At 45.8% G+C, this 23203-nt stretch overlaps 1 protein-coding gene across 2 annotated transcripts in view; it reads left to right on the forward strand.

Moving 5' to 3' along the window:
* Positions 1-23203, forward strand: part of LOC128697255 (aminoacylase-1-like) — a 229208-nt gene that overhangs the window by 107426 nt on the left and 98579 nt on the right. The gene's annotated exons all lie outside the window — the stretch shown is intronic.

Below are 23203 nucleotides of genomic sequence, written 5' to 3' on the forward strand. Positions count from 1 at the left end.
GGGTCACATCCTGGGTGTTAGTGGACTGGTGTGGGTCACATCCTGGGTGTTAGTGGACTGGTGTGGGTCACATCCTGGGTGTTAGTGGACTGGTGTGGGTCACATCCTGGGTGTTAGTGGACTGGTGTGGGTCACATCCTGGGTGTTAGTGGACTGGTGTGGGTCACATCCTGGGTGTTAGTGGACTGGTGTGGGTCACATCCTGGGTGTTAGTGGACTGGTGTGGGTCACATCCTGGGTGTTAGTGGACTGGTGTGGGTCACATCCTGGGTGTTAGTGGACTGGTGTGGGTCACATCCTGGGTGTTAGTGGACTGGTGTGGGTCACATCCTGGGTGTTAGTGGACTGGTGTGGGTCACATCCTGGGTGTTAGTGGACTGGTGTGGGTCACATCCTGGGTGTTAGTGGACTGGTGTGGGTCACATCCTGGGTGTTAGTGGACTGGTGTGGGTCACATCCTGGGTGTTAGTGGACTGGTGTGGGTCACATCCTGGGTGTTAGTGGACTGGTGTGGGTCACATCCTGGGTGTTAGTGGACTGGTGTGGGTCACATCCTGGGTGTTAGTGGACTGGTGTGGGTCACATCCTGGGTGTTAGTTGACTGGTGTGGGTCACATCCTGGGTGTTAGTGGACTGGTGTGGGTGGCATCCTGGATGTTAATGGACTGGTGTGGGTCATATCCTGGGTGTTAGTGGACTGGTGTGGGCCATATGCTGGGTGTTGGTGGACTGGTGTGAGTCACATCCAGGGTGTTTGTGGACTGGTGCTAGTCACATCCTGGATGCTGGTGGACTGGTGTTGGTCACATCCTGGGTGTTATTGAACTGGTGTGGGTCACATCCTGGGTGTTAGTGGACTGGTGTGGGTCACATCCTGGGTGTTAGTGGACTGGTGTGGGTCACATCCTGGGTGTTAGTGGACTGGAGTGGGTCACATCCTGGGTGTTAGTGGACTGGTGTGGGTCACATCCTGGGTGTTAGTGGACTGGTGTGGGTCACATCCTGGGTGTTAGTGGACTGGTGTGGGTCACATCCTGGGTGTTAGTGGACTGGTGTGGGTCACATCCTGGGTGTTAGTGGACTGGTGTGGGTCACATCCTGGGTGTTAGTGGACTGGTGTGGGTCACATCCTGGGTGTTAGTGGACTGGTGTGGGTCACATCCTGGGTGTTAGTGGACTGGTGTGGGTCACATCCTGGGTGTTAGTGGACTGGTGTGGGTCACATCCTGGGTGTTAGTGGACTGGTGTGGGTCACATCCTGGGTGTTAGTGGACTGGTGTGGGTCACATCCTGGGTGTTAGTGGACTGGTGTGGGTCACATCCTGGGTGTTAGTGGACTGGTGTGGGTCACATCCTGGGTGTTAGTGGACTGGTGTGGGTCACATCCTGGGTGTTAGTGGACTGGTGTGGGTCACATCCTGGGTGTTAGTGGACTGGTGTGGGTCACATCCTGGGTGTTAGTGGACTGGTGTGGGTCACATCCTGGGTGTTAGTGGACTGGTGTGGGTCACATCCTGGGTGTTAGTGGACTGGTGTGGGTCACATCCTGGGTGTTAGTGGACTGGTGTGGGTCACATCCTGGGTGTTAGTGGACTGGTGTGGGTCACATCCTGGGTGTTAGTGGACTGGTGTGGGTCACATCCTGGGTGTTAGTGGACTGGTGTGGGTCACATCCTGGGTGTTAGTGGACTGGTGTGGGTCACATCCTGGGTGTTAGTGGACTGGTGTGGGTCACATCCTGGGTGTTAGTGGACTGGTGTGGGTCACATCCTGGGTGTTAGTGGACTGGTGTGGGTCACATCCTGGGTGTTAGTGGACTGGTGTGGGTCACATCCTGGGTGTTAGTGGACTGGTGTGGGTCACATCCTGGGTGTTAGTGGACTGGTGTGGGTCACATCCTGGGTGTTAGTGGACTGGTGTGGGTCACATCCTGGGTGTTAGTGGACTGGTGTGGGTCACATCCTGGGTGTTAGTGGACTGGTGTGGGTCACATCCTGGGTGTTAGTGGACTGGTGTGGGTCACATCCTGGGTGTTAGTGGACTGGTGTGGGTCACATCCTGGGTGTTAGTGGACTGGTGTGGGTCACATCCTGGGTGTTAGTGGACTGGTGTGGGTCACATCCTGGGTGTTAGTGGACTGGTGTGGGTCACATCCTGGGTGTTAGTGGACTGGTGTGGGTCACATCCTGGGTGTTAGTGGACTGGTGTGGGTCACATCCTGGGTGTTAGTGGACTGGTGTGGGTCACATCCTGGGTGTTAGTGGACTGGTGTGGGTCACATCCTGGGTGTTAGTGGACTGGTGTGGGTCACATCCTGGGTGTTAGTGGACTGGTGTGGGTCACATCCTGGGTGTTAGTGGACTGGTGTGGGTCACATCCTGGGTGTTAGTGGACTGGTGTGGGTCACATCCTGGGTGTTAGTGGACTGGTGTGGGTCACATCCTGGGTGTTAGTGGACTGGTGTGGGTCACATCCTGGGTGTTAGTGGACTGGTGTGGGTCACATCCTGGGTGTTAGTGGACTGGTGTGGGTCACATCCTGGGTGTTAGTGGACTGGTGTGGGTCACATCCTGGGTGTTAGTGGACTGGTGTGGGTCACATCCTGGGTGTTAGTGGACTGGTGTGGGTCACATCCTGGGTGTTAGTGGACTGGTGTGGGTCACATCCTGGGTGTTAGTGGACTGGTGTGGGTCACATCCTGGGTGTTAGTGGACTGGTGTGGGTCACATCCTGGGTGTTAGTGGACTGGTGTGGGTCACATCCTGGGTGTTAGTGGACTGGTGTGGGTCACATCCTGGGTGTTAGTGGACTGGTGTGGGTCACATCCTGGGTGTTAGTGGACTGGTGTGGGTCACATCCTGGGTGTTAGTGGACTGGTGTGGGTCACATCCTGGGTGTTAGTGGACTGGTGTGGGTCACATCCTGGGTGTTAGTGGACTGGTGTGGGTCACATCCTGGGTGTTAGTGGACTGGTGTGGGTCACATCCTGGGTGTTAGTGGACTGGTGTGGGTCACATCCTGGGTGTTAGTGGACTGGTGTGGGTCACATCCTGGGTGTTAGTGGACTGGTGTGGGTCACATCCTGGGTGTTAGTGGACTGGTGTGGGTCACATCCTGGGTGTTAGTGGACTGGTGTGGGTCACATCCTGGGTGTTAGTGGACTGGTGTGGGTCACATCCTGGGTGTTAGTGGACTGGTGTGGGTCACATCCTGGGTGTTAGTGGACTGGTGTGGGTCACATCCTGGGTGTTAGTGGACTGGTGTGGGTCACATCCTGGGTGTTAGTGGACTGGTGTGGGTCACATCCTGGGTGTTAGTGGACTGGTGTGGGTCACATCCTGGGTGTTAGTGGACTGGTGTGGGTCACATCCTGGGTGTTAGTGGACTGGTGTGGGTCACATCCTGGGTGTTAGTGGACTGGTGTGGGTCACATCCTGGGTGTTAGTGGACTGGTGTGGGTCACATCCTGGGTGTTAGTGGACTTGTGTGGGTCACATCCTGGGTGTTAGTGGACTGGTGTGGGTCACATCCTGGGTGTTAGTGGACTGGTGTGGGTCACATCCTGGGTGTTAGTGGACTGGTGTGGGTCACATCCTGGGTGTTAGTGGACTGGTGTGGGTCACATCCTGGGTGTTAGTGGACTGGTGTTGGTCACATCCTGGGTGTTAGTGGACTGGTGTGGGTCACATCCTGGGTGTTAGTGGACTGGTGTGGGTCACATCCTGGGTGTTAGTGGACAGGTGTGGGTCACATCCTGGGAATTAGTGGACTTGTGTGAGTTACATACTAATTGTTAGTGGACTGGTGTGTGTGGCATCCTGGGTGTTAGTGGACTGGTGTGGGTCACATCCTGGGTGTTAGTGGACTGGTGTGGGTCACATCCTGGGTGTTAGTGGACTGGTGTGGGTCACATCCTGGGTGTGAGTGGACTGGTGTGGGTCACATCCTGTGTGTTAGTGGACTGGTGTGGGTCACATCCTGGGTGTTAGTGGACTGGTGTGGGTCACATCCTGGGTGTTAGTGGACTGGTGTGGGTCACATCCTGAGTGTTAGTGGACTGGTGTGAGTCACATCCTGGGTGTTAGTGGACTGGTGTGGATCACATCCTGAGTGTTAGGGGACTGGTGTTGGTCACATCCTGTGCGTTAGTGAACTCGTGTTTGTCACATTCTGGGTGTTAGTGGACTGGTGTGGGTCACATCCTGGGTGTTAGTGGACTAGTGTGGGTGGCATCCTGGGTGTTAGTGAACTGGTATGGGTCACATCCTGGGTGTTAGTGAATTGGTGTGGGTCGCATCCTCGCTGTTAGTTGCGTGGTGTGGATCACATCCTGGGTGTTAGTGGACTGGTGTGGGTCCCATCCTGGGTGTTATTCCAGTGGTGTGGGTCACATCCTGGGTGTTAGTGTAGTGGTGTGGGTCACATCCTGGGTGTTAGTGTAGTGGTGTGGGTCGCATCCTGGGACAAAATTTACATAATTTACGGGAAATACTCAGCATAACAAGGGACTTTCTATATAGTAGTTTGTCACTGATGTCAGCTATCGTCTGTATACATTGTACATGTACTGGTATACCTTGTACATGTACTGGTATACCTTGTACATGTACTGGTATACCTTGTACATGTACTGGTATACCTTGTACATGTACTGGTATACATTGTACATGTACTGGTATACATTGTACATGTACTGGTATACCTTGTACATGTACTGGTATACATTGTACATGTACTGGTATACCTTGTACATGTACTGGTATACCTTGTACATGTACTGGTATACCTTGTACATGTACTGGTATACCTTGTACATGTACTGGTATACATTGTACATGTACTGGTATACATTGTACATGTACTGGTATACCTTGTACATGTACTGGTATACATTGTACATGTACTGGTATACCTTGTACATGTACTGGTATACCTTGTACATGTACTGGTATACCTTGTACATGTACTGATATACCTTGTACATGTACTGGCATACATTGTACATGTACTGGTATACATTGTACATGTACTGGTATACCTTGTACATGTACTGGTATACAATGTACATGTACTGGTATACCTTGTACATGTACTGGTATACCTTGTACATGTACTGGTATACCTTGTACATGTACTGGTATATCTTGTACATGTACTGGTATACCTTGTACATGTACTGGTATACCTTGTACATGTTCTGGTATACCTTGTACTTGTACTGATATACCTTGTACATGTACTGGTATACATTGTACATGTACTGGTATACATTGTACATGTACTGATATACCTTGTACATGTACTGGTATACATTGTACATGTACTGGTATACATTGTACATGTACTGGTATACATTGTACATGTACTGGTATACATTGTACATGTACTGATATAGGTTGTACATGTACTGGTATACATTGTACATGTACTGGTATACATTGTACATGTACTGATATACCTTGTACATGTACTGGTATACATTGTACATGTACTGGTATACCTTGTACATGTACTGGTATACATTGTACATGTGCTGATATACCTTGTACATGTACTGGTATACATTGTACATGTACTGATATACACTGTACATGTACTGGTATACATTGTACATGTACTGGCATACCTTGTACATGTACTGGTATACCTTGTACATGTACTGGTATACATTGTACATGTACTGGTATACGTTGTACATGTACTGGTATACATTGTACATGTACTGGTATACATTGTACTTGTACTGGTATACATTGTACATGTACTGGTATGCATTGTACATGTACTGGCATACCTTGTACATGTACTGGTATACCTTGTACATGTACTGGTATACATTGTACATGTACTGGTATACCTTGTACATGTACTGGTATACATTGTACATGTACTGGTATACCTTGTACATGTACTGGTATACCTTGTACATGAACTGGTATACCTTGTACTTGTACTGGTATACCTTGTACATGTACTGGTATACCTTGTACATGTAGTAGTATACCTTGTACATGTACTGGTATACCTTGTACATATAGTGGTATACCTTGTACATGTAGTGGTATACCTTGTACATGTACTGGTATACCTTGTACATGTACTGGTATACCTTGTACATGTACTTGTATACCTTGTACATGTACTGGTATACCTTGTACATGTACTGGTATACCTTGTACATGTAGTGGTATACCTTGTACATGTACTTGTATAAACCATACCCCCGGCCGGGATTGAACTTGTACATATAGTGGCATACCTTGTACATGTACTGGTATACCTTGTAAATGTACTGGTATACATTGTACATGTACTGGTATACGTTGTACATGTACTGGTATACATTGTACATGTACTGGTATACATTGTACTTGTACGGGTATACATTGTACATGTACTGGTATGCATTGTACATGTACTGGCATACCTTGTACATGTACTGGTATACCTTGTACATGTACTGGTATACCTTGTACATGTAGTGGTATACCTTGTACATGTACTGGTATACCTTGTACATGTACTGGTATACCTTGTACATGTACTGGTATACCTTGTACATGTACTTGTATACCTTGTACATGTAGTGGTATACCTTGTACATGTACTGGTATACCTTGTACATGTACTGGTATACCTTGTACATGTACTGATATACCTTGTACATGTACTGGTATACCTTGTACATGTACTGGTATACCTTGTATATGTACTGGTATACCTTGTACATGTACTGGTATACCTTGTACATGTAGTGGTATACCTTGTACATGTACTGGTATACCTTGTACATGTACTGGTATACCTTGTATATGTACTGGTATACCTTGTACATGTAGTGGTATACCTTGTACATGTACTTGTATACCTTGTACATGTACTGATATACCTTGTACATGTACTGGTATACCTCGTACATGTACTGGTATACCTTGTACATGTACTGGTACACCTTGTACATGTACTGGTATACCTTGTACATGTACTGGTATATCTTGTACATGTACTGGTATACCTTGTACATGTACTGGTATACCTTGTACATGTACTGGTATACCTTGTACTTGTACTGATATACATTGTACATGTACTGATATACCTTGTACATGTACTGGTATTCATTGTACATGTACTGGTATACCTTTTACACGTACTGGTACACCTTGTACATGTACTGGTATACCTTGTACATGTACTGGTATACCTTGTACATGTACTGGTATACCTTGTACATGTACTGGTATACCTTGTACATGTACTGGTATACCTTGTACTTGTACTGATATACATTGTACATGTACTGATATACCTTGTACATGTACTGGTATACCTTGTACATGTACTGGTATACCTTGTACATGTACTGGTATTCATTGTACATGTACTGGTATACATTGTACATGTACTGGTACACCTTGTACATGTACTGGTATATCTTGTACATGTACTGGTATACCTTGTACATGTACTGGTATACCTTGTACATGTACTGGTATACCTTGTACATGTACTGGTATACCTTGTACATGTACTGGTATACCTTGTACATGTACTGGTATACCTTGTACATGTACTGGTATACCTTGTACATGTACTGGTATACCTTGTACATGTACTGGTATACCTTGTACATGTACTTGTATACCTTGTACATGTACTGGTATACCTTGTACATGTACTGGTATACCTTGTACATGTACTGGTATACCTTGTACATGTACTGGTATACCTTGTACATGTACTGGTATACCTTGTACATGTACTTGTATACCTTGTACATGTACTTGTATACCTTGTACATGTACTTGTATACCTTGTACATGTACTGGTATACCTTGTACATGTACTGGTATTCCTTGTACATGTACTGGTATACCTTGTACATGCACTGGTATACCTTGTACATGTACTGGTATACCTTGTACATGTACTTGTATACCTTGTACATGTACTGGTATACCTTGTACATGTACTGGTATACCTTGTACATGTACTGGTATACCTTGTACATGTACTGGTATACCTTGTACATGTACTGGTATACCTTGTACATGTACTGGTATACCTTGTACATGTACTGGTATACCTTGTACATGTACTGGTATACCTTGTACATGTACTGGTATACCTTGTACATGTACTGGTATACCTTGTACATGTACTGGTATACCTTGTACATGTACTGGTATACCTTGTACATGTACTGGTATACCTTGTACATGTACTGGTATACCTTGTACATGTACTTGTATACCTTGTACATGTACTGGTATACCTTGTACATGTACTGGTATACCTTGTACATGTACTTGTATACCTTGTACATGTACTGGTATACCTTGTACATGTACTTGTATACCTTGTACATGTACTTGTATACCTTGTACATGTACTGGTATACCTTGTACATGTACTGGTATACCTTGTACATGTACTTGTATACCTTGTACATGTAGTGGTAGTAAATAAAGATTTTATGTTATTATTACTTTTATTATGATTATTATCTTATTATCTTCGGGTTTAATTTTCTTAAGTGTCCACTCCTGGTAGTAGTTAACGTTACCTGGTGGAAGGTTTTGGCGGGTTCATTACCTTTGTAAGTTGTTCAGCTATCAAAACTTTGGGGCCCATTCCCTGGACCCATTATGGACCTCTGTAATGTTTAGGTACAGTCCCTGGACCCATTATGTACCTCTGTAATGTTGAGGTACAGTCCCTGGACCCATTATGTACCTCTGTAATGTTTAGGTACAGTCCCTGGACCCATTATGTACCTCTGTAATGTTTAGGTACAGTCCCTGGACCCATTATGTACCTCTGTAATGTTTAGGTACAGTCCCTGGACCCATTACGTACCTCTGTAATGTTTAGGTACAGTCCCTGGACCCATTATGTACCTCTGTAATGTTTAGGTACAGTCCCTGGACCCATTATGTACCTCTGTAATGTTTAGGTAAAGTCCCTGGACCCATTATGTACCTCTGTAATGTTGAGGTACAGTCCCTGGACCCATTATGTACCTCTGTATTGTTGAGGTACCGTCCCTGGACCCATTTTTGTACCTCTGTAATGTTGAGGTACAGTCCCTGGACCCATTATGTACCTCTGTAATGTTGAGGTACAGTCCCTGGACCCATTATGTACCTCTGTATTGTTGAGGTACAGTCCCTGGACCCATTTTTGTACCTCTGTAATGTTGAGGTACAGTCCCTGGACCCATTATGTACCTCTGTAATGTTGAGGTACAGTCCCTGCACCCAGTATGTATCTCTGTAATGTTGAGGTACAGTCCCTGAGCCCATTATGTACCTCTGTAATGTTGAGGTACAGTCCCTGAGCCCATTATGTACCTCTGTAATGTTGAGGTACAGTCCGTGGCCCCATTATATACCTCTGTAATGTTGAGGTACAGTCCCTGAACCCATTATGTACCTCTGTAATGTAGAGATACAGTCCCTGGACCCATTATGTACCTCTGTAATGTTGAGGTACAGTCGCTGGACCCATTATGTACCTCTGTAATGTTGAGGTACAGTCCCTGAACCAATTATGTACCTCTGTAATGTTGAGGTACAGTCCCTGAACCAATTATGTACCTCTGTAATGTTGAGGGTTAGTCCCTGAACCCGTTATGTACCTGTGTAATGTTGAGGTACAGTCCCTGAACCCATTATGTACCTCTGTAATGTTGAGGTACAGTCCCTGGACCCATTATGTACCTCTGTAATGTTGAGGTACAGTCGCTGGACCCATTATGTACCTCTGTAATGTTGAGGTACAGTCCCTGGGCCCATTATGTAACTCTGTAATCTTTTGACTACCACCCACATAGTGAGTATGGGGTGCATAATAAACATATTAAAACTAACTGAAGTACTTAACCTGATTTCCAGTAATAAGATCCATTGTCTTACTTGAATTTTATACTTAATAATCATCTAAAAGATGGTTATTAAGTATAATATCTCTGCTGGCAACAACTAGCATCATGTTAAGATGATCTAGACTTAAAAGTTCCTCCTGTCTTCAGCTCTCACTTACACCAAACCTGACAACAGACACATAAAAAGATCACTTTGACAACAAATATGGATACCTGGATACAAGTATTTTTGGTGCAACGAGAAGAATAATCAACGAGGGAGGTTGGCCAGTATGTCACAGTCGCTTATTTGCTCAAAATTGCTTAACAACACACATAATTTAGTTGAAATTTTGGTAGTGAAGACTGAAAACAAAAACTTTTTCATTGTGGTTGTATATAAACCACCTGATATAATTTCCAGACGATTCAAGGAGCAGCTTTTGAAAATTGACTTCTGTATGGAAAGTTTGCCAACTCCAGTCCCCAAATATCTTGCTGGTGGATGGTTTTAACTTAAGATATCTAAAATGGAAGAATGTGGCAAATATTGTTGTAACAGAGATACCCCCAGGAGGCAGCTCAGATGAAAATTCACACACACATGAGTTATTAAATCCCAATATCAAATTCACATTAAGCCAGCAAATAGTGGAGACATGACTGGTAAATACACTTGATCTTTTTCACTAATAATTATCTGGTACGACCTATAACATTATCAAAGACAATAGTCTCGCATCACAACATCTTCGAAGTACAGACGAATATGCGCAGGTTTCCTGACCAGCAAAATGATATCAGTTATAAGGGTTACATCAGCAAATTCAACTTCAATAACAGAAACAGCCAGTGAGCGCAAATTAACCATGTCCTAAACGAATAATGGTGGGAAGATATCCTAAACAACATGGATCCAAACCTGTGCCTAGAAAGCATTAACACTGTGGCATTTGAAGTATGATTAAGGCACATTTCCCTATGAAGAAAGAGATGTAAACTATAAAGAGACTTTCCCTGTACAGGCAGAGAAAAAATTCACAGAGCTGCTCAAAGGGGCCAGTCTCTCTGGGACACGGAAGGAAGCACTGGCCAGAGAAATAGTCTCTCTGGGACACGAAAGGAAGCACTGGCCAGAGAAATAGTGTTCCTGGGACACGGAAGGAAGCACTGGCCAGAGAAATAGTCTTCCTGGGACACGGAAGGAAGCACTGGCCAGAGAAATAGTCTTCCTGGGACACGGAAGGAAGCACTGGCCAGAGAAATAGTCTCTCTGGGACACGGAAGGAAGCACTGGCCAGAGAAATAGTCTTCCTGGGACACGGAAGGAAGCACTGGCCAGAGAAATAGTCTTCCTGGGACACGGAAGGAAGCACTGGCCAGAGAAATAGTCTTCCTGGGACACGGAAGGAAGCACTGGCCAGAGAAATAGTCTTCCTGGGACACGGAAGGAAGCACTGGCCAGAGAAATAGTCTCTCTGGGATACGGAAGGAAGCACTGGCCAGAGAAATAGTCTTCCTGGGACACGGAAGGAAGCACTGGCCAGAGAAATAGTCTTCCTGGGACACGGAAGGAAGCACTGGCCAGAGAAATAGTCTTCCTGGGACACGGAAGGAAGCACTGGCCAGAGAAATAGTCTCTCTGGGACACGGAAGGAAGCACTAGCCAGAGAAATAGTCTCTCTGGGACACGGAAGGAAGCACTGGCCAGAGAAATAGTCTCTCTGGGACACGGAAGGAAGCACTAGCCAGAGAAATAGTCTCTCTGGGACACGGAAGGAAGCACTGGCCAGAGAAATAGTCTCTCTGGGACACGGAAGGAAGCACTGGCCAGAGAAATAGTCTCTCTGGGACACGGAAGGAAGCACTAGCCAGAGAAATAGTCTCTCTGGGACACGGAAGGAAGCACTGGCCAGAGAAATAGTCTCTCTGGGACACGGAAGGAAGCACTAGCCAGAGAAATAGTCTCTCTGGGACACGGAAGGAAGCACTAGCCAGAGAAATAGTCTCTCTGGGACACGGAAGGAAGCACTAGCCAGAGAAATAGTCTCCCTGGGACACGGAAGGAGGCAGAGGCCAGAGAAATAGTCTCCCTGGGACACGGAAGGAAGCACTGGCCAGAGAAATAGTCTCCCTGGGACACGGAAGGAGGCACTGGCCAGAGAATTAGTCTCCCTGGGACACGGAAGGAAGCACTGGCCAGAGAAATAGTCTCCCTGGGACACGGAAGGAGGCACTGGCCAGAGAAATAGTCTCTCTGGGACACGGAAGGAAGCACTAGCCAGAGAAATAGTCTCCCTGGGACACGGAAGGAGGCACTGGCCAGAGAAATAGTCTCCCTGGGACACGGAAGGAAGCACTGGCCAGAGAAATAGTCTCCCTGGGACACGGAAGGAGGCACTGGCCAGAGAAATAGTCTCCCTGGGACACGGAAGGAAGCACTGGCCAGAGAAATAGTCTCCCTGGGACACGGAAGGAAGCACTGGCCAGAGAAATAGTCTCCCTGGGACACGGAAGGAGGAACTGGCCAGAGAAATAGTCTCTCTGAGACACGGAAGGAAGCACTGGCCAGAGAAATAGTCTCCCTGGGACACGGAAGGAGACACTGGCCAGAGAAATAGTCTCTCTGGGACACGGAAGGAAGCACTGGCCAGAGAAATAGTCTCTCTGGGACACGGAAGGAGGTACTGGCCAGAGAAATAGTCTCTCTGGGACACGGAAGGAAACACTGGCTAGATAATTAGTGTCTCTGGGACACGGAAGGAAGCATTGAGTATACATAGTGTATAGTGTATACTACAGTGGCTCCCTAGTATATTGATGATAAAGGCTAAAGTGTCATTTGAAAACAGGTGAATTTGTAAATGAAGTGATAAGCCTATAGAGGCAGGTGCCAGAAGTCGCCAGAAACTTACCACAGGTCAGCTGTTTTTAATAATCTTCCTGGCCTGCTAGTGTACTCGCATATAATCTAGTGATACCAGTGAATAGCAGAATACAGTGTTGTAGTAGCAACTAACCAGTATTATAATGGTACTTAGTGGAGTGGAGTGACTTTCATTAGTTTCTTTTTCTTGAAATACCAGACGTTACTGTGAATTTCATATAACCTGTAGTTACCAGCGGTCGCAATATACACAACGAGAAGCAATTATTACTACAGAAAAAGCGCCCTTCCTCCAAAATTTGCACCAGTCAACTATAGTGATAATATAGCATTTATTGTGGTGGAGACGGAAAAAAAAAAAAATAGAGAAGCTAGATACAGCGATTGATAAACAAAGGTGGAGGCTCGACCGTTCGTCATTGTAGGAGTGCCAGCAGTCACCGGCTCTTCAACACGCAAGTTATACTTTTGTATCAATCAAATCACATATTACTCGGGTAGATAATTTCCAGTAGATCCTTCATGTGTTAGCTCAAATCACCGACCAGTATGGTTTAAATAAGTGACCCACTGATCAGATCAGATAGACTGGTCCGAACCCTTGACTGGTCCGAACCCTTGACTGGTCCGAACCCTGGACTGGTTTCAAACGGTTTCGTTGTGCACCACCTAGCAGGTTATTAATAGAATATTCAAGAGGTTGCTAGTAGAATTGCAGTAAATCAACCATTCAAATCATTATGAAGCTGTGTGTAGTCTGTGGTCAGTCAAACAAACGGGCTTCCACATGCATAAATTGTCATTTCTGTGGAAATTGGTGTCACGCCCCTTGTGCAGATATCCAAGAACTAGCTACAAGCAGTATTAAAACAGGGAAGTGTTTTTGGGTATGCCCAAATGAGATAAATCTGTGGACTAAAATCACAAGGGTATTAAAAGAGGTCAACATCAAAGCTGCTTTCATAGAAAACCTGGAAGCTTTCTACAACAGATGGGAACATAAAAAGTCCGGGCTGAATGGTACTGCCCTTGATACTGGCCATGTAGTCAGAAACTGTAAGGCTGGAGATGATGTCCTGGTAGTCAGTAAATGGGGGGCTGATAGTGCTGTCCTGGGAGACAGTAATGGGGAAGCTGGAGGTGCTGTCCTGGGAGACAGTAATGGTAAAGCTGGAGGTGCTGTCCTGGGAGACAGTAATGGTGAAGCTGGAGATGCTGTCCTGGGAGACAGTAATGGGGAAGCTGGAGATGCTGTCCTGGGAGACAGTAATGGTGAAGCTGGAGATTTTGTCCAGGTAGTCGGGAATTATACGCAGGAAGGAATACATATGAATGACCTCATAGGGGACAGGAGCCATAGTAGGGAAACAAGTGTAGTCAAAGATAAGATAAAACCAATATTGCAAACTAGAAATACCGCAGGAAATAGCAAACAAGAGGACTCCACTAGCAATAGTGAGGATATATTACCAAAAACAAATGGTGGGAGCTCCATTGTTGGTGCTAGGGAGGATAGAAGTAAGACAGGGAAACATGCACCAACAGGGAATACAGTCACAGAAACCCAAGGCAAACGGAAACCAAGCCTGTGCACATACTATGCACTCGGTATCTGCTGGCATGGGAAATCTGGAAAAACAGATGGGACGTGCAACTATGACCACCCTAGGAAATGCCATGCCCATATGACAACAGGAAAAGGCAAACTCCCTTCCTGTAAGCTTTTTCACCCTGAACTGTGTACCTCTTCAGTACAGGAAAGACTGTGCTATAACTTAAATTGCCAGGCATACCATCTAAAGGGGACAAAAAGATACAAAACATCCAGGCCATGGGAAAACCTGGGTAGCCACAGCCACTCAAGAGGGAGAGGTTTTTTAGTGCCAGGAAGGAAAAAAAACTGGCAGGAAATGGCAGAAATCGTACACCAAATCCAGTCATTCCTGGAGTGGAACCACAGTCGATGGCCTCCACTCCAAACCAACAGATACAGATACTAATGCCGGAAAAAAAATCCCCCCCCAGTACCAACAATACCACCAGTCCGATAACATTCTTCTTTGCAAATATACAGGGTCTAAAGCCAGCAACAAACAACAAAATACCTTTCATCCGTGGACTGCTTGCAGAGGCAAAGGCAATGTTCGCGGCTTTCACTGAGACCCACATAAAGGATCACTTGGACAACGAAATATGGATCCCAGGTTACAACCTATACAGATGTGACAGAGTGAACAGGCAAAAGGGGGGGGTTGGCCTGTACATTGCAGAGTCACTTGTTTGCACAGAACTGCTAAATGCCTCAAATGATGTAGTGGAAGTTTTAGCAGTAAAGGTCGAGAACCAAAACCTAGTCATTGTGATAGTCTACAAGCCTCCGGATGCAACATCCCAGCAATTCCAGGAACAGCTGTTAAAAATTGACCACTGTCTGGAAAACCTTCCAGCTCCTGCACCCAACATCTTGCTCCTGGGGGATTTCAACTTAAGGCACCTAAAATGGAGGAATATAGCAAATAATATTGTTGCAGTAATAACACCAGGAGGCAGCTCTGATGAAAACTCACACTCACGCGAGCTTTTAAATCTCTGCACAAAATTCAATTTAAACCAGCAAATAATAGAGCCTACTAGACTGGAGAATACACTAGACCTCATCTTCACTAACAATGATGATCTGATAAGAAATATCACCATATCAAAAACAATATACTCAGATCACAACATAATTGAGGTTCAGTCATGTATGCGCGGAGCCCCAGACCGACATAAGGAGATTAGTCACGAGGGAGCATTCACCAAATTCAACTTCAATAACAAAAACATAAAGTGGGACCAAGTAAACCAAGTCCTAACCGATATAAGCTGGGAAGATATACTAAGCAACACAGACCCCAACTTATGCCTAGAACAGATTAACTCGGTAGCACTCGATGTATGCACAAGGCTTATTCCTCTAAGAAAAAGGAGGAGTAGATGTAAAACAGAAAGAGACAGGCGCTCCCTTTACAGGCGACGGAAAAGAATAACAGAGCGGCTAAAAGAGGTCAATATATCTGAAATGCGTAGGGAGACACTGGTCAGAGAAATAGCAAGCATCGAACTTAAGCTAAAAGAATCCTTTAGGAGTCAGGAATCGCGGGAAGAACTAAAAGCCATAAATGAAATCGAAAGAAACCCAAAGTATTTCTTCTCCTATGCCAAATCAAAATCGAGAACAACGTCCAGTATTGGGCCCCTACTTAAACAAGATGGGTCCTACACAGATGACAACAAGGAAATGAGTGAGCTACTCAAGTCCCAATATGACTCAGTTTTTAGCAAGCCGCTAACCAGACTGAGAGTCGAAGATCAAAATGAATTTTTTATGAGAGAGCCACAAAATTTGATTAACACAAGCCTATCCGATGTTATCCTGACGCCAAATGACTTCGAACAGGCGATAAATGACATGCCCATGCACTCTGCCCCAGGGCCAGACTCATGGAACTCTGTGTTCATCAAGAACTGCAAGAAGCCCCTATCACGAGCCTTTTCCATCCTATGGAGAGGGAGCATGGACACGGGGGTCGTCCCACAGTTACTAAAAACAACAGACATAGCCCCACTCCACAAAGGGGGCAGTAAAGCAACAGCAAGGAACTACAGACCAATAGCACTAACATCCCATATCATAAAAATCTTTGAAAGGGTCCTAAGAAGCAAGATCACCACGCATCTAGAAACCCATCAGTTACACAACCCAGGGCAACATGGGTTTAGAACAGGTCGCTCCTGTCTGTCTCAACTATTGGACCACTACGACAAGGTCCTAAATGCACTAGAAGACAAAAAGAATGCAGATGTAATATATACAGACTTTGCAAAAGCCTTCGACAAGTGTGACCATGGCGTAATAGCGCACAAAATGCGTGCTAAAGGAATAACAGGAAAAGTCGGTCGATGGATCTATAATTTCCTCACTAACAGAACACAGAGAGTAGTCGTCAACAGAGTAAAGTCCGAGGCAGCTACGGTGAAAAGCTCTGTTCCACAAGGCACAGTACTCGCTCCCATCTTGTTCCTCATCCTTATATCCGACATAGACAAGGATGTCAGCCACAGCACCGTGTCTTCCTTTGCAGATGACACCCGAATCTGCATGACAGTGTCTTCCATTGCAGACACTGCAAAGCTCGAGGCAGACATCAACCAAATCTTTCAGTGGGCTGCAGAAAACAATATGAAGTTCAACGATGAGAAATTTCAATTACTCAGATATGGTAAACATGAGGAAATTAAATCTTCATCAGAGTACAAAACAAATTCTGGCCACAAAATAGAGCGAAACACCAACGTCAAAGACCTGGGAGTGATCATGTCGGAGGATCTCACCTTCAAGGACCATAACATTGTATCAATCGCATCTGCTAGAAAAATGACAGGATGGATAATGAGAACCTTCAAAACTAGGGAGGCCAAGCCCATGATGACACTCTTCAGGTCACTTGTTCTATCTAGGCTGGAATATTGCTGCACACTAACAGCACCTTTCAAGGCAGGTGAAATTGCCGACCTAGAAAATGTACAGAGAACTTTCACGGCGCGCATAACGGAGATAAAACACCTCAATTATTGGGAGCGCTTGAGGTTCCTAAACCTGTATTCCCTGGAACGCAGGAGGGAGAGATACATGATTATATACACCTGGAAAATCCTAGAGGGACTAGTACCGAACTTGCACACGAAAATCACCCACTACGAAAGCAAAAGACTTGGCAGACGATGCACCATCCCCCCAATGAAAAGCAGGGGTGTCACTAGCACGTTAAGAGACCATACAATAAGTGTCAGGGGCCCGAGACTGTTCAACTGCCTCCCAGCACACATAAGGGGGATTACCAACAGACCCCTGGCAGTCTTCAAGCTGGCACTGGACAAGCACCTAAAGTCAGTTCCGGATCAGCCGGGCTGTGGCTCGTATGTTGGTTTGCGTGCAGCCAGCAGCAACAGCCTGGTTGATCAGGCTCTGATCCACCAGGAGGCCTGGTCTCAGACCGGGCCGCGGGGGCGTTGACCCCCGGAACTCTCTCCAGGTAAACTCCAGGTAAACTGAGCCATAGAAATAGTCTCTCTGGGACACGGAAGGAAGCACTGGCCAGAGAAATAGTCTCTCTGGGACACGGAAGGAAGCACTGGCCAGAGAAATAGTCTCTCTGGGACACGGAAGGAAGCACTGGCCAGAGAAATAGTCTCTCTGGGACATGGAAGGAAGCACTGGCCAGAGAAATAATCTCTCTGGGACATGGAAGGAAGCACTGGCCAGAGAAATAGTGTCTCTGGGACACGGAAGGAAGCACTGGCCATAGAAATAGTCTCTCTGGGACATGGAAGGAAGCACTGGCTAGAGAAATAATCTCTCTGGGGCACGGAAAGGAAGCACTGGCCTTAGAAATAGTCTCTCTGGGACACAGAAGGAAGCACTGGCTAGAGAAATAATCTCTCTGGGACACGGAAGGAGGCACTGGCCAGGGAAATACTCTCTGGGACACGGAAGGAAGCACTGGCCAAAGAAATAGTCTCTCTGGGACACGGGAGGAGGAACTGGCCAGAAATAGTCTCTCTGGGACACGCAAAGGAAGCACTGGCCAGAGAAATAGTCTCTCTGGTACACGGAAGGAGGCACAGGTCAGAGAAATAGTCTCTCTGGGATACGGAAGGAAGCACTGGCCAGAGAAATAGTCTCTCTGGGACACGGAAGGAAACACTGGCCAGAGAAATAGTCTCTCTGGGACACGGAGAGGAAGCACTGGTAAGAGAAATAGTCTCTCTGGGACACGGAAGGAAGCACTGGTAAGAGAAATAGTCTCTCTGGAACACGGAAGGAAGCACTGGCCAAAGAAATAGTCTCTCTGGGACACGGAAGGAGGCATTGGCCAGAGAAATAGTCTCTCTGGGGCACGGAAGGAAGCACTCGCCAGATAAATAGTGTCTCTGGGACACGGAAGGAAGCACTGAGCCATAGAAATAGTCTCTCTGGGACACGGAAGGAAGCACTGGCCAGAGAAATAGTCTCTCTGGGACACGAAAGGAAGCACTGGCCAGAGAAATAGTCTCTCTGGGACACGGAAGAAAGCACTGGCCATAGAAATAGTCTTTCTATGACACGGAAGGAAGCACTGGCCAGATAAATAATCTCTCTGGGACACGAAAGGAGGCACTGGCCGGTTAAATACTCTCTGGGAAACGGAAGGAAGCACTGGCCAGAGAAATAGTCTCTCTGGGACACGGAAGGAGGCACAGGTCAGAGAAATAGTCTCTCTGAGACACGGAAAGAAGCACTGGCCAGAGAAATAGTCTCTCTGGGACACGGAAGGAAGCACTGGCCAGAGAAATAGTCTCTCTGGGACACGGAAAGGAAGCACTGGCCAGAGAAATAGTCTCTCTGGGACACGGAAGGAAGCACTGGCCAGAGAAATAGTCTCTCTGGGACACGGAAGGAAGCACTGACCAGAGAAATAGTCTCTCTGGGACACAGAAAGGAAGTACTGGCCAGAGAAATAGTCTCTCTGGGACACGGAAGGAAGCACTTGCCAGAGAAATAGCATCTTTGAGACACGGAAAGGAAGCACTGACCATAGAAATAGTTTCTCTGGGACACGGAAAGGAAGCACTGGCCAGAGAAATAGTCCCTCTGGGGCACGGAAGGAAGCACTGGCCAGAGAAATAATCTCTCTGGGACACGGAAGGAAGCACTGGCCAGAGAAATAGTGTCTCTGGGACACGGAAGGAAGCACTGGCCAGAAAAATAGTCTCCCTGGGACATTGAAGGAAACACTGGCCAGAGAAATAGTCTCTCTGGGACACGGAAAGAGGCACTGACCATAAAAAGAGAAAATATCGAACTTAAGCTCTAGGAATCATACAGGAGCTAGGAAACACATAAAGAACTTAAAGCATTAAATTAAAATGGAAGAAATCCAGAATGTTTCTTTTCTTATGTCAAATCTGGGGAAGAAAACACATCAGTATAGAGCCCTTGCTTAAACAAGATGAGACATACACAGATGACAGCAAAGAAATGAGTCAGATACTGAAGTCTCAATACGACTCAGTGTTTAGTGAACCCTTAATCAGACTAAGGGTCGACAATCTAAATGAATTTGTTATGACCGAGGCTCAAAAAGTGCTTAGTTTCAGAATTTTTGATATAATGTTAACACTACAGGACTTTGAAAAAAACAATAAATGACACGTTCTTGCATTTATCTGCAGGCCTAGCATCGTGGAACTCCGTGTTCATCAAGAATTGCAAGAAGCCACTTTCGCGTGACCTAAATATTCTATGGAGAGGGAGCACAGACATGGGGATCATCCACAGTCACTGAACACAATGGATATGGCCCCACTTCACGAAGGTGGCAGTTAAACAATTGCAAAAAAAACTGCATACCAATAGGACTAACGTCCCACATCATAATAATCTTTGAAGGGTTGTAAGAAGGAAGATCACTAACCACTTGGACTCCCAACAATTACACAACCCAGGAGAGCATGGATTTAGAGCAAGTCAATCCTGCCTTTCACAACTACTGGACCACTGTGACATGGTCTTTGATGGTCGCTCCTGTCTCTCACAGCTACTGGACCACTATGACATGGTCTTGGATGGTCGCTCCTGTCTCTCACAGCTACTGCACCACTATGACATGGTCTTGGATGGTCGCTACTGTCTCTCACAGCTACTGGACAACTATGACATGGTCTTGGATGGTCGTTCATGTCTCTCACAGCTACTGGACCACTATGACATGGTCTTGGATGGTCGCTTCTGTCTCTCACAGCTACTGGACCACTATGACATGGTCTTTGATGGTCGCTACTGTCTCTCACAACTACTGCACCACTATGACATGGTCTTGGATGGTCGCTCCTGTCTCTCACAGCTACTGCACCACTATGACATGGTCTTGGATGGTCGCTACTGTCTCTCACAGCTACTGGACCACTGTGACATGGTCTTGGATGGTCGTTCATGTCTCTCACAGCTACTGGACCACTATGACATGGTCTTGGATGGTCGCTCCTGCCTCTCACAACTACTGGACCACTATGACATGGTCTTGGATGGTCGCTACTGTCTCTCACAGCTACTGGACCACTATGACATGGTCTTGGATGGTCGTTCATGTCTCTCACAACTACTGGACCACTATGACATGGCCTTGGATGGTCGTTCATGTCTCTCACAGCTACTGGACCACTATGACATGGTCTTGGATGGTCGTTCATGTCTCTCACAGCTACTGGACCACTATGACACGGTCTTGGATGGTCGTTCATGTCTCTCACAGCTACTGGACCACTATGACATTGCCTTGGACGGTCGTTCATGTCTCTTACAGCTACTGGACCACTATGACATTGTCTTGGATGGTCGTTCATGTCTCTCACAACTACTGGACCACTATGACATGGCCTTGGATGGTCGCTCCTGTCTCTCACAGCTACTGGATCACTATGACATGGCCTTGGATGGTCGTTAATGTCTCTCACAGCTACTGAACCACTATGACATGGTCTTGGATGGTCGTTCATGTCTCGCACAGCTACTGGACCACTATGACATTGCCTTGGATGGTCGTTCATGTCTCTCACAACTACTGGACCACTATGACATGGTCTTGGATGGTCGCTACTGTCTCTCACAGCTACTGGATCACTATGACATGGCCTTGGATGGTCATTCATGTCTCTCACAGCTACTGGACCACTATGACATGGTCTTGGATGGTCGTTCATGTCTCTTACAGCTACTGGACCACTATGACATGGTCTTGGATGGTCGTTCATGTCTCTCACAACTACTGGACCACTATGACATGGCCTTGGAAGGTCGTTTATGTCTCTCACAACTACTGGACCACTATGACATGGTCTTGGATGGTCGCTCCTGTCTCTCACATCTGGACCACCATGACATGGTCTTGAATGCACTGAAGAACAAACGAAATGCAGATGTAGTATACACAGACTTTGTGAAAGCCTTCGACAGGTGCGATCGTGATGTAATAGCCCACAAAATGCTTGATTTAAAAAACAAAACAGGAAAAGTGGGTAGATGGATCTATAACTTCTTAACCAATAGAACTCAAAGAATAACAGTAAACAGAGTAAAGTCTGTGGAGGCTTCAGTAAAAAGCTCTGTTCCACAATGCACAGTAGTCGCTCCCATACTTTTACTCAACCTCATGGCTGTCACAGATAGAAACGTAAACCACAGCACAGTGTCCTCCTTTGCTAATAATACCAGAATTTGCAGTACAGTGTCCTCCATTGAGGACACTGTACTGAGAACAATATGAAGTTCATTGTGGACAAATTTTAATTACTCCACTATAGAAAACTTGAAAAAATAAAGACTTAATCACAGTAATAAAACAAATTCTAATCACGCAATAGAGCTATAAACAAAAGTGTTGGAATTAACTTTGGAGTGAAAATGTCAGAAAAATCTCACCGTCGAAGATCACGTCACTGTTTCTATCATATCTGCTGGAAAATAGTAAGATGGATAATGTGAACCTTCAAAACTAGGGAAGTCAAGCCAATGATTATTCTCTTTAACTCACCTGATCTTTCTAGGCTGGAGAACTGCTGAGCACTAACTGCCTCTTTCATGGTAGGTGAAGCTGCAGACCTGGAGAATATACAGAGAACTTTCACTGAACATATAAGTACAATAAAACACATCAATTACTGGGAATTTTTAGAGTCCTTTGACCTATAGAAGATACATTATAATCCACACCTGGACAAACCTAGAGAGACTTGTCCGAAATCTTCAGACGGAAATCACCCCCTACTTAAGTAAATGACCTGGCAGCCAGTGCAATATCCTTCTAATCAGCTGTGCCATGAATACACTAAAAGATAACACAGTAAGTGTCAGGGGACCAAAATTGTTCAACTGCCTACCAGCAGTCTTCAAGTGATGTCTTCAAGAAGGAACTGGAGAGACACGTAAAGTCAGTACCTGACCAGCCGGGCTGTAGCACGTATGTTGGATTACGTGGTTGATCATACCCTGATTCATTGCAAGGCTTGGTCATGGACCGAGCCTCGGGGGCGTTGACCCTCGGAATACTCTCCTGGTATATTCCATGAATAAACTACATTACACTATCACCTGTCAAGTTTCTAGCTGTATATACAGCTAGGAACTAAGCTATTAACATCATTTGAAGACATGTTGGTACCTAATAGGACTGGTAATAATAAGAACATAACATAAGAAAGGAGGAACACTGCAGCAGGCCTGTTGGCCCATACTAGGGCCAACAGTCTGGTGAGGGTATATGGGCACACACTGGTCACTCCATTGCGAACCTGTAATCGTTAAAAGGTTAAGAACATCTACTCTTCAAAAATCATATCTCAAAAAATTTATTTGCTTGGCCCATATGGGTTTA

The sequence above is a fragment of the Cherax quadricarinatus genome, chromosome 89, assembly GCF_038502225.1.
Source record: "Cherax quadricarinatus isolate ZL_2023a chromosome 89, ASM3850222v1, whole genome shotgun sequence".
In the NCBI taxonomy this organism is placed as follows: Eukaryota; Metazoa; Arthropoda; class Malacostraca; order Decapoda; family Parastacidae; genus Cherax; species Cherax quadricarinatus.